We start from the raw sequence: 10,572 nt of genomic DNA, 5'->3' as shown, positions 1-10,572 counted from the left end.
GTCCCCAGTAAAGAGTAGTTCTGGGTCCCAGCCAAATGTGGCCGATGTGGGTTCCTAGTAGAGAGCTGTTCTGTAAATTGACAGGGATTCTTAAAGGAGTATAAATCAGGAGAGACAGGGAAGGATACTACATACTCATCAAAGGAGGAATCCCAGAGGATATCACAATTCTAAGCATTTATGCACCAAACAGAAGGGCACCCATGTTCATAAAAGAAACACTACTACAGCTAAAATCACATGTTAATCCTGACACAGTGATAGTGGGTGACTTCAATACCCCACTTTCACCAATAGATGAGTTATCCAGATATGAACTAAACAGAGATATTCTGGAGGTAAATTATGTTATAAATCAAATGAACATAACAGAATCTACAGAAAATTACACCCAAACACTAAATGGTACATTTTCTTTTCAGCAGCCCATGGAAGTCTCTCCAGAATTGATCACATATTAGGACACAAAGCAGGTTTCAACAGATATAAAAAAAAAATGAAATAACATCCTGCACCCTATCTGATAACTATGGATTAAAACTGGATATCAACAACAATAGAAACAACAAAAATTGTAGAAATTCATTGGAAGCTGAGCAACTCACTACTCAATGGAAGTTGGGTCAAGAAGGAAATTTAAAACTTTGTTAGAAGTGGATGAAAATGAAAAAACAGCATCCCCAAATCTTTGGGACACAGTGAAGGCAGTTCTAAGAGGCAAATTCATAGTACTAGGTGCCTACACATACAAAACAAAACAAGAACCTGGTGAAATCAGATATTAATAACTTAATGATACACTTGAAAGTTCTAAAAAACAAGAAGAAATAATACCTACAAAGAGTATATGGGAAGAAATAATGAAAATTAGGGATGAAATAGAAACAAACCAAAAAACAAATAAACAAAAGAATCAATGAAGAGTTCGTTCTTTGAGCCAATCAATAAGATTGGCAAGCTTCTAGCCAAATTAACAAAAAGACAAAAAGAGGAGATCCAAATTAATAAATTACAGATGAAAAGACAGATATTATAACAGACACTGAGGAAAGTTGGAGAATCATAAAGACATATTTTAAAAATCTCTGTTCAACAAAACTAGCAAACTCCAAAGAAATGGATGAATTTCTTGACATATACAGCCTACCAAAGTTAAATCAAGATGAAATAAACAACCTAAGAAGATCTATAAGCCCTAGTGAAGAAGCAGTAATTAAAAATCTCCTAACCAAGGAATGCCCAACACCAAATGATTCATCAAAGAATCCTAGGAGACTTTCAAAGAAGAATTAATCCTATATTCCTCAAACTATTTCCCATAGTAGATACTGGAGGATCATCTTCCAATTATTTTCATGAAGCCACAATTACCCTGGTGCCAAAACTACACAAAGACCCATCCAAAAAAGAAAATTGCAAATCAATATCCCTTATGAACACAGATGCAAACATTTTCAATAAAATACTTGCAAATTGAACTTAAGAACATATCAAAAAGATTACCCCATGATTAAGTGGGCTTCATCCCAGATATACAGAGATGGCTTGACATATTTAAGTCAATAAATATAATCCATCATATAAACAGACTAGAAGTCAGAAACCATGTGATCATCTCATCAAATGCAAAAAAAAGGGGGGGGGACTTTGATAAAACTCAACATCCCTTCATGATAAAAGTCTTAAAGTGTCTAGGGATACAAGGGACATACCTCAACACAATAAAGGCAGTTTCCAGAAAGCTCAGTCAAAATAATCTTAAACAGAGAAGAACTCAAGTATTTCCACTAAAATCAGGAACAAGACAAGGATGTCCATTCTCTCCATACCTATTCAACACAGTACTTGAAGTCCTAGCCAGAGCAATCAGACAACTGAACAAGACCAAAGGGACACAATAGGAAGGGAGGGAACCAAAGTATCTTTATTTCCAGATTCTATGGTTTTATACATAGGAGACTCTAAAGACTCCACCAGGACTCTTCTACAGCTGACAAACACCTTTAGCAAAACAGCAGAAGACAAACTAAGCACATAGAGATCAGTAGCTTTCCTCTATAGGAACGACAAATGGATTGGGAAAGAAATCAAGACTACCCACAATAAAATTTAAAAAAAAGAAATATCTTGGGATAAATCTAATCAAGCAAGTGTAAGCTTGTATAATAAAGAACTTTAAGAAAGTAAAGAAAGAAATTGAAGAAGGCACCAGATTATGAAAAGATCTCCCATGCTCATGGATTGATAAGAATAATGTGAAAATGTCATCTTACCAAAGGCAATCTACAGATCCAGTGTAATTCCCATCAAAAATCCAACACAATTCTTCACAGAAATGGGAAATAAAAACAATCTTCAACTTCATATGGAAACACAAACAACAGCAACTAAAACAGAATAGCTAAAGTAATCCTGAATAATGAAAGAACTGATGGAGGTATCACCATCCCAGATTTCAAGTTATATTGCAGATCTACTGTAATTAAAAACAATATGGTATCAGTGTAAAAATGGACACGTTGGTCAATAGAATGGAATTAAAAACCCAGACATAACTCCACACACCTATGGACACCTGATTTTTCACAAATAAGCCAGAAATGAATGCTAGGGGGGAAAAGACAGCATCTTCAACACATGGTGCTGGTCAAACTGGATGGCTGCATGTAGAAGAATGCAAATAGATCCATATTTATCATCCTGCACAAAACTCAACTCCAAGTGAGTCAAGGACCTCAGCAGAAGACTAGCTACTCTGAACATTAGAGAAGATAAAGTAGGGAACAGGCTTGCACTCAGAGACACAGGAAAGGACTTTCTGAACAGGACACTAGGCATTAAGACCAAGAATTAGTAAACAGGATCTCATGAAGCTAAAAAGCTTTGGACAGAAAAATTCACCATCATTTGAGCAAAGGGAGCAGCCTACAGAATGGGAAAAAAAACTACACATCTGATAGAGAGTAAGTAAATATAAAATATTAAAAAAAAAATTGAGCATCAAGAAGACAAATAACCCAACTGAAAAATGGCATATAAAACTAAACAGAGTTCTCAAAAGACGAAACACAAATGCCTCAAAAACACTTTCAAGTTTTTCAACATCCTTATCCATCAGGAAAATACAAATCAAAACTACTTTGAGATTTCATCTTACCCAGTCAGAATGGCCAAGGCCAATGAAACCAATGATAGCTCATTCTGTTGAATATGCTGGAAGAGGGAAACACATATTTGTTGCTGGTGAGAGTGCAAACTGGCATAGCCACTATGGAAGTCATTCTGGGACATCCTCAAAAGGTTGAAAGTTGATCCACCACAAGATCCAGCTGTACCTCTCTTGGGCATACACCCAAATGACTCCACATCTTACATCAGAGACACATGCTCATTCGTGTTCACTGCTGCTCCATTCACAATAGCCAGAATTAGAAATAAGCTAAATGTCCTTCAACTATGAATGGATAATTAAAATGTAGTAATTTACACAATGGAATATTACTCATCTGTTTAAAAATCAATAACACAAAGTGATGAAATCCACGGGTAAATGGGTGGAGCAAGAAACAATCATCCTGGGTGAGGTAACCCAAAAAGACAAGCATTGCATGGATTCTCTTCTATGTGGATGTCAGCTTTCAAGGTTTAGGTTTATGAGTTTCAAAACAAATAACCACAGAGGTTAAGGCATCAGTCGGGGAGGGGGGAATCTTCAATAGAAAAGAAAATACAGTATGGTGTTATAAAGTGATAAAGAGGAAAGTAGAATAGGGTTAAGCAGTGAGGGGGAGGAAAGGCCATATAAAGAAAGGGGCATGAGAAGGAATCCTAGCACTGAAGGACTTTTGAAAACCTAAATATCTACATATCTGCAAGGAATTTAGATGGAGTTACCATACAATAGGGGAGAGAGTGTCCCAACCAGACATCTTATGTCACCAGGTAAAACCTTCAGTTCCAGGAATAGGTTACAACTTGTTGAGTCATTGGTCAGATGAGTCTCATGGACCCCACTCCCACCCCACAAACATCACAGGCTATTGCCAAGACCATTGGTTATTCTTCATAACGTGATCTAAGGTCATATTGCTGAAAGCACAACTTCCTAATGTCATCAAACATGGGGAAATCAAGATGGTGCCCAAGTAAAGCTTCACCTCTACTGACTAGTGTTCATGGTGCAGGGAGGCACTCCGCATGCTACTAGAGGAGAACACCAATCATCAATATCACCCAGCTACAAACCCTGAGACCTTCAACAGTGACCTGCCTGCAAGATTTACTGGTTCAATAGTATCACAAAAGTTATAGAAGTAACCAACCATTTTTAAATCAGATTTAAGGCTCGCTCTATGATATGGAACCCATACATGATTCTGCAAAAGTGACCAAGAACCTGAGACTAGATAGGTCATGGGCTTAGGGGAAATCTACTTCTATTGTTCTGCTAAAGGACCGTAGCACTGGCACGATGCTTATTTATGTATTGTTATACTCACAAAGCAGAGCATTGCTCAACCCCCATCAGAGAAGCTTCTTCTTGCAGCAGATGATAATTATTAAGGAGATACACAACGGGACAATGTACAGAGAGTGAGAGACTGTGAAACACTCGGTCCTAAATGGATGTCTTCCTCAAACCCCTCCTCTCAAGGCTCATCAGGAGAAGAGGAGATAGAAAGACTCTAAGAGCCAGAGGTGGCAGATGACTCCAAAGAAACAGTGTCTTCCAGACACAACAGGATGAATACACATAGGAACCCACAGAGACTGACAGTATGCACAAGATCTATGCAGGTTCAAACCAGAAAAATCCCAGCACTACGAAGAGGAAGTAGACACAAAGTCTCACCCCAAACCAAGAAACTATTTGCAATTGATACCTGGTGAGAAAGGGCAAATCAGTTTTCACCAATGGATCGTCATTGAGTATATCAACCATACTCTAGGGCAGGCTTCATGCCCAATAGTTGGACAACACAAAATAGACTCCATGGTTGTGTGTGTATGAGTGCATGTGTGAGCATGGCTTTTTGTCTTATTGATAATTTTTTAGTTTGTCTGTTTTTATTTCCTTTGGAGATTTTTTGTTGCTGTTTTGTTTTGTTGAGAGAAAAGGAATATGAAGTTGATGAGGTAGGGAGGATCCAGGAGTAGTTGGAGGAGGGAAAAGAACATGACCAAAACATATTGTATGAAAAAAATTTTTAAATACAACTTTCAAAAACAGCAGTAACAAAAAAAAAAAATACAGATTAACATTGCTGAGGTATGGTTTGCATCTTAAAGCGCGCCCATTGAGTTTTACAAATGTATATGATCACCACAGTTGACATTGAACTTCCCTGTCACCTCAGATAGTTCCTCCAGCTTCAGCTTGTGCTACAGAGGACCAGTTGGGGTTTTGAATTCCACATTAGCAGTGTTCTACAGTATACAATCCTTCCCATCTGGCGTCTTTCATTTGCCATATGCTTTGGAGACTCAGACACACTGTCGAATGTGTCAGATGCTTGTTCCTTCCTCCGAAGTCCTATTCCCTGGTGTGGCTCTCCCTCAATGTGTCTACTCATTCACCAGTTGATGGATAGCCGGGATGTTTCCAGACTTTTTCAAATTTGGATTTTGTTTTTGTTTTTTTGTTTTTTGTTTGTTTGTTTGTTTGTTTATTTGTCATCATTGACCAGAGTCTCTTCCTGGTACACAAGTTTGATCTCTCTGCCTTAAGAATCCATCCTTTTAGTTCCATATATTGGGGGAGACTTCTGATTCTGGCATTGCTTGTAAAATAGCAGCGGTTGATAGGTCCTTATTCCAGTAAATACTCAAACTCCTGCTCCAGAAAGGGGCGGCCTTGATTCTCCGGAGTTGTGGCTTCAGTTTTTTATACTGCACTCTACTGAGTGTCAACCACAAAGATGGTTCTAGTCAGCTCTCCGTGGACCGTGCTTCAGCTGGGGCTCAGATCAAGGACTCAGCTTTCCCAGCTAAAGTGGGGGATTAAGAAGCTGTGGTTGATATCATGAGCTTACCAAACACCCACATATTCCACTTCTTTCATCCTTGTAAGGAAACCCTGAAAACCAGGCTCAGGTAGCGAAAAAGCCTGTGCTCAATGGCAACATCCCACTTCCTGCTGTCTGTGGCTCCCCAATGAGAACTTAAGTAAGACCGCAGTGCCTCCTGGGAAAGCCTTTGCCTTTCTGACTGAGACAATGGTCCTCAACCTGTGGGTTGTTTTCCTTTGGGGGCTGAATGATCTTTTACAGGGGTCACCTAAGACCACCAGAAAACAGATATTTACATTACGATTCATAACTAGCAAAATTACAGTTATGATGTAGCAACAAAAATGCTTCTATGGTTGGGGGTCACCACAACTTGAGAAACTGTATTAAAGGGTCGCAGCATTAGGAAGGTTGAGAACTACTGGCCTAAGGGATGAGATACAAAATACATTCTCTTTCCACTTGCTCACTCCCTTGAATGTGAGTGTTCCAACGGAGCTCTGGCAGAAGACGCAGCTGGAAACGTGCAGAGGCTTGGCTTTGCAGACACGCAAGAGCGCCCCTGGTTTCTGTCCCACTCGGTTCTCTTGGTACACAGACAAATAAACCCCTATGCGTCTAAGCCGCTGTTTAAAAGGTCTTTGTTGCCGCTAAATAGGTTCCTAGATTATGCAGGGAGGTTCTGAAAACTAAGGTTGGAGCAGATGGAAAACAAATACCCTCCTCCTTTGACTCGGACGGCGTTGTCTACAAATAGAATTCACCACTTCTCAAATCTCTTAAAATCTCCGAGGTTTTCCTTCAAGTTCCTTATGCTGCGGGCTGTTTCCCAAAGAATACAGTTGGTAATCCTCTGCCACTGACTGTGGGATCTTGGACAAAGTTCTCAACCTCTTTGCATTCCAGTTTCTTCGTGTGGAAAGGGTGGGCGAAAATAGTTGCTACGAAGAGCTAAAGGGGAAATTTAAAGCAAAATAGTGGGGGGTTTTTCTTTGCCTGTGTGTGGAAACTCAGTAGGTGAAGTTGATGGTGGGGCGGGGGAGGTGGGGAGGAAGAAAGGGTAGTTGGCAAAGCATCGTGTTGTCTTGTAGCCACACTAGGACACCGGCGTCACCAGCGTTTCCATTTTCTTGAAGCAAAACTTGGCTCTCAATGAGGATTTCAGAAATAGCGGATTTGATCTGCCGCTTCTTACTTCCTCTGCTACAAAATCTCCTTCAACACGATCTGCTGTTATTAATCCACCTTCCAAGGTGCGTGGGTGGAATAGCAAGGCTCCCTGGTGCTTATCCACCTCCACCCAGCTTCCCCCAGTGTGCGCTATCCGATTACTAAGGCGCTCACGAGTAACCAACCCTAACTATGGAATCCTTTGCTCTTCTCACATTAAAATTCACCCGACTGAATTCTGATCAAAGTTCTCAAATATTTTGGACTCAATCATTTTAACTTTAATTTACATCCTGTATTTTCCATTTCTCACTTGCTCTTGTCTTATCTACAAATTTAATCAAAGTCAAATTCACTTTCAGGTTGGTAATGAGCACTGTATATTGGATAATACAGTTTCCGGTCTTGCGCCCTCTGGGAGCTTTCTCCGTTCTTATTCGTATTCGGATCTAATTTAAGATGCCGCCGGTGATTATTTATATTGACCATTTGTCAACAAAACCCAAAATGATGTTACTGTCAAATCTTCCAGGCTCCACTTTTTTAATTGCTCTATGAATTGCTTGGGTCAGAGGTTTCACATCAAATAAATGTTTAAATGATTTCCACTGAATTCCCCTGTGGGGTTTCAAGTCTATAATTGTGTTCAAAAATGGTCGAGCCTATATTAGGGAGAATAATTGGAGGCTTTTGAATCTGCCTGGCTTGTTGCTCATTAGATTCTCTTTCGCCATGTGCGTAGAGATCAATTTTCTTATTAAATTTCTTAACTTCTTACCTGGAATAGCAGGCTGACCAAGACAACATTCATTTCCTGAGTCCCTGTATTTATTAATCTTCTCCTGTGCCTCAAGTTCGGAAGTATGCCAGGCCCTAGGGTCCTATTGTGTCTTCAGCAAGTTCCATCATGGTTTTGAGTGATGAGAGCCTGTAACGCCCTCCTTCTGTGTGAGAACTGAATTCTAGATACCCCTTAACTAGTTAGTGGCCAACTATAACATTATCTTCTAATCAAAATTTTCTCCATCTTCAACAAGTTTGCCCACTCACTCCCCACTCCTAAGGGACATTTGACAATGTCTAGAGATATTTTGGTTGTCACCCCTGGAATGTCCAATGGCAATACTACCAGCATTGAGCAGGGAGGAACAGACAGGTCACCTGACAATATACAGTGCAGCACCTAGCATAGGCAGATCTTGAACTGCAATCCTCCTGCCTCCATCCCTGGTAGGAATTTAGGCGTTTATCACTGCGTCTTCCTTCTCCTATGGTTTTGCTAAGAGGTCTTCTTTTTTTTTTTTTTTTTTTCAATTTGAAGTAAGGTAGCTAACCCAGGTTAGACTTTTCCCATAGAGACAAGGAAGTCAGGGAGCTAGCCTATGCTTGTTTGCTTTGAAAAGAGATGGCTGCCACGAAACATTGTTGTTGGAGAAAGACCTGCTTTTCAAAGCAGGCAGAGCAAGGTCTCAGACTTGAACTTTGTGAAATAACCATTGTGAGAAGACCAGGGACCTGTAATCAGGTTTCAACCGGAACAAACAATGTTTCTTTTGACAATGCTCAAGCTTTGAAAGGATCATTCCGGGGACACGGTCTCCATCATTCCAGGGACACAGTTTCCGGCTGACAAAAGCCATGGTGCTTTGTCAAGTCTCTAAGTGTGGGTTCATTGGAAGTCTTCATGTGGGCCAAGGGTTTTGCCGTTTGTGGTAGGCCTGGCCTCCTATGGATAGAGTTCTCTTTCCAGGCAGGAATCATCTTTTTGTGGTCCTCCCTCCCTGGAAGGAAGTATCTGGTTTTTATTGGGTGCCTGAGTTTACTAATAATCCCTATCTACTGAGGGAATGGCAATGGTTATCATCTACTAAAACACAAATTCTCGTTCAGAGGGGGAAATGTTATATTGTTTTTATAGTGCTGTGCATTGAGCATGCTGGGCAAGGGCTTTTCCACTCAGCTACAACCCCAGCCCAGAAAACATCTTTTTTGTTCTTGTTTTGTTTCTTGGTTTTTGGTTTTTTGTTTGCTTGCTTTTGTTTTGTTTTTTGTTTTGTTTTGTTTTGTTTTGTTCCAGATGGGGTTTCTCTGTGTAGCTTTGGAGCCTGCCCTGGAACTCACTCTATAGCCCAGGCTGGCCATGAACTCACAGAGATCTGACTGCCTCTGCCTCCTGAGTGCAGGGATTAAAGGCGTGCGCCACCACTGCCCGGCCAGAAAATACCTTTTTAAAATATCCACTCAGAGCCTGGGGATATAGTTTAGTTGGGACTCAGCAAGGACCCAGGTCTGTATCCCTAGAACCCATGAGAAAGTCAGCTGTGGCAACTCATTGATCTGTTATCTTGGTGCTCCTATAAGGAGATAAGAGGCAGAAGCAGGAGAATCCCAGGAAGGCCATGGGGCATTCATACAGATCCATCCAGACACACATGGATGAAAAGATTTTTCAAGTCCATCTAAGTGGTCTCATCAAAAATACAAAGTAGTCGGGAAGGAACTATTATAAAATTAAAGTTCTCTTTTTCCTTCAAGCCCAGCTCTCCAGGGTTGACAGTTAATGGTTTGTCTGATTTTATGAGAATTCATGATGTGCCTCTGAGAAGGTTCTCATTAGTCTCATTTTACAGAATGGGAACCCAAGGCCTCCTTCATATTCCTATGGTAACCGGCTAGTAGGTACTATAGCCTGACCCAGAACCGGGGCAGTCTGCCTGAAGAATTCATGTTGTGATGCATCAAGGCATGTGACAGTTAAGCTTGACTGTCAACTCCTCTGTCTTGAGAAGGGCCTGGGAGATTGGTGAATAACACTTCTAGGTATATCGGAGAAGGCATTTGCAGAGAGGATGGGCTCTGGGAAAAAGACCTGCCCTGGAGGCACCATCCCATGGCCAGAGGCCAGGATATAACAAAAGGAAAGATGGAGCCTAACTCAGGCCTGCTGGCCTCTGCTTCCTGACTGCAGGGAGGCAAGCTGCTGACCTCCAGCACTCCCGGAAGTTCTTCTTCGTCACTGGCCCAGAAACATGGAGCCAGCATACAGGGGACCTAAAACTCTGAAACTGAAAGCCAGAATCTTTCTACCTTTTAAAAACCATTTTTGCATCTTGTATTCTCATGCCACGGCACTTGTGTGTGCATCAGTGGAAATTGGTCCCCACCTACCTCATTTGAAACAGGATCTCATCATTTACCACTGAGGGTACCAGGCTAGCTAGCCAATGAGCTTCTGATCTTCTGATCCCCATCTCCCATCTCTCCACAGAAGCAAGGAGTAGGATCACAGATGGGTACAAACCACACCTGTAGGATCACAGATGGGTACAAACCACACCTGTAGGATCACAGATAGGTACAAACTACACCTGTAGGATCACAGATGGGCACCACT

This window comes from Peromyscus leucopus, chromosome 19 (genome assembly GCF_004664715.2).
Source record: "Peromyscus leucopus breed LL Stock chromosome 19, UCI_PerLeu_2.1, whole genome shotgun sequence".
NCBI classification, from domain to species: Eukaryota; Metazoa; Chordata; class Mammalia; order Rodentia; family Cricetidae; genus Peromyscus; species Peromyscus leucopus.
This window is presented reverse-complemented; position numbering follows the sequence as displayed.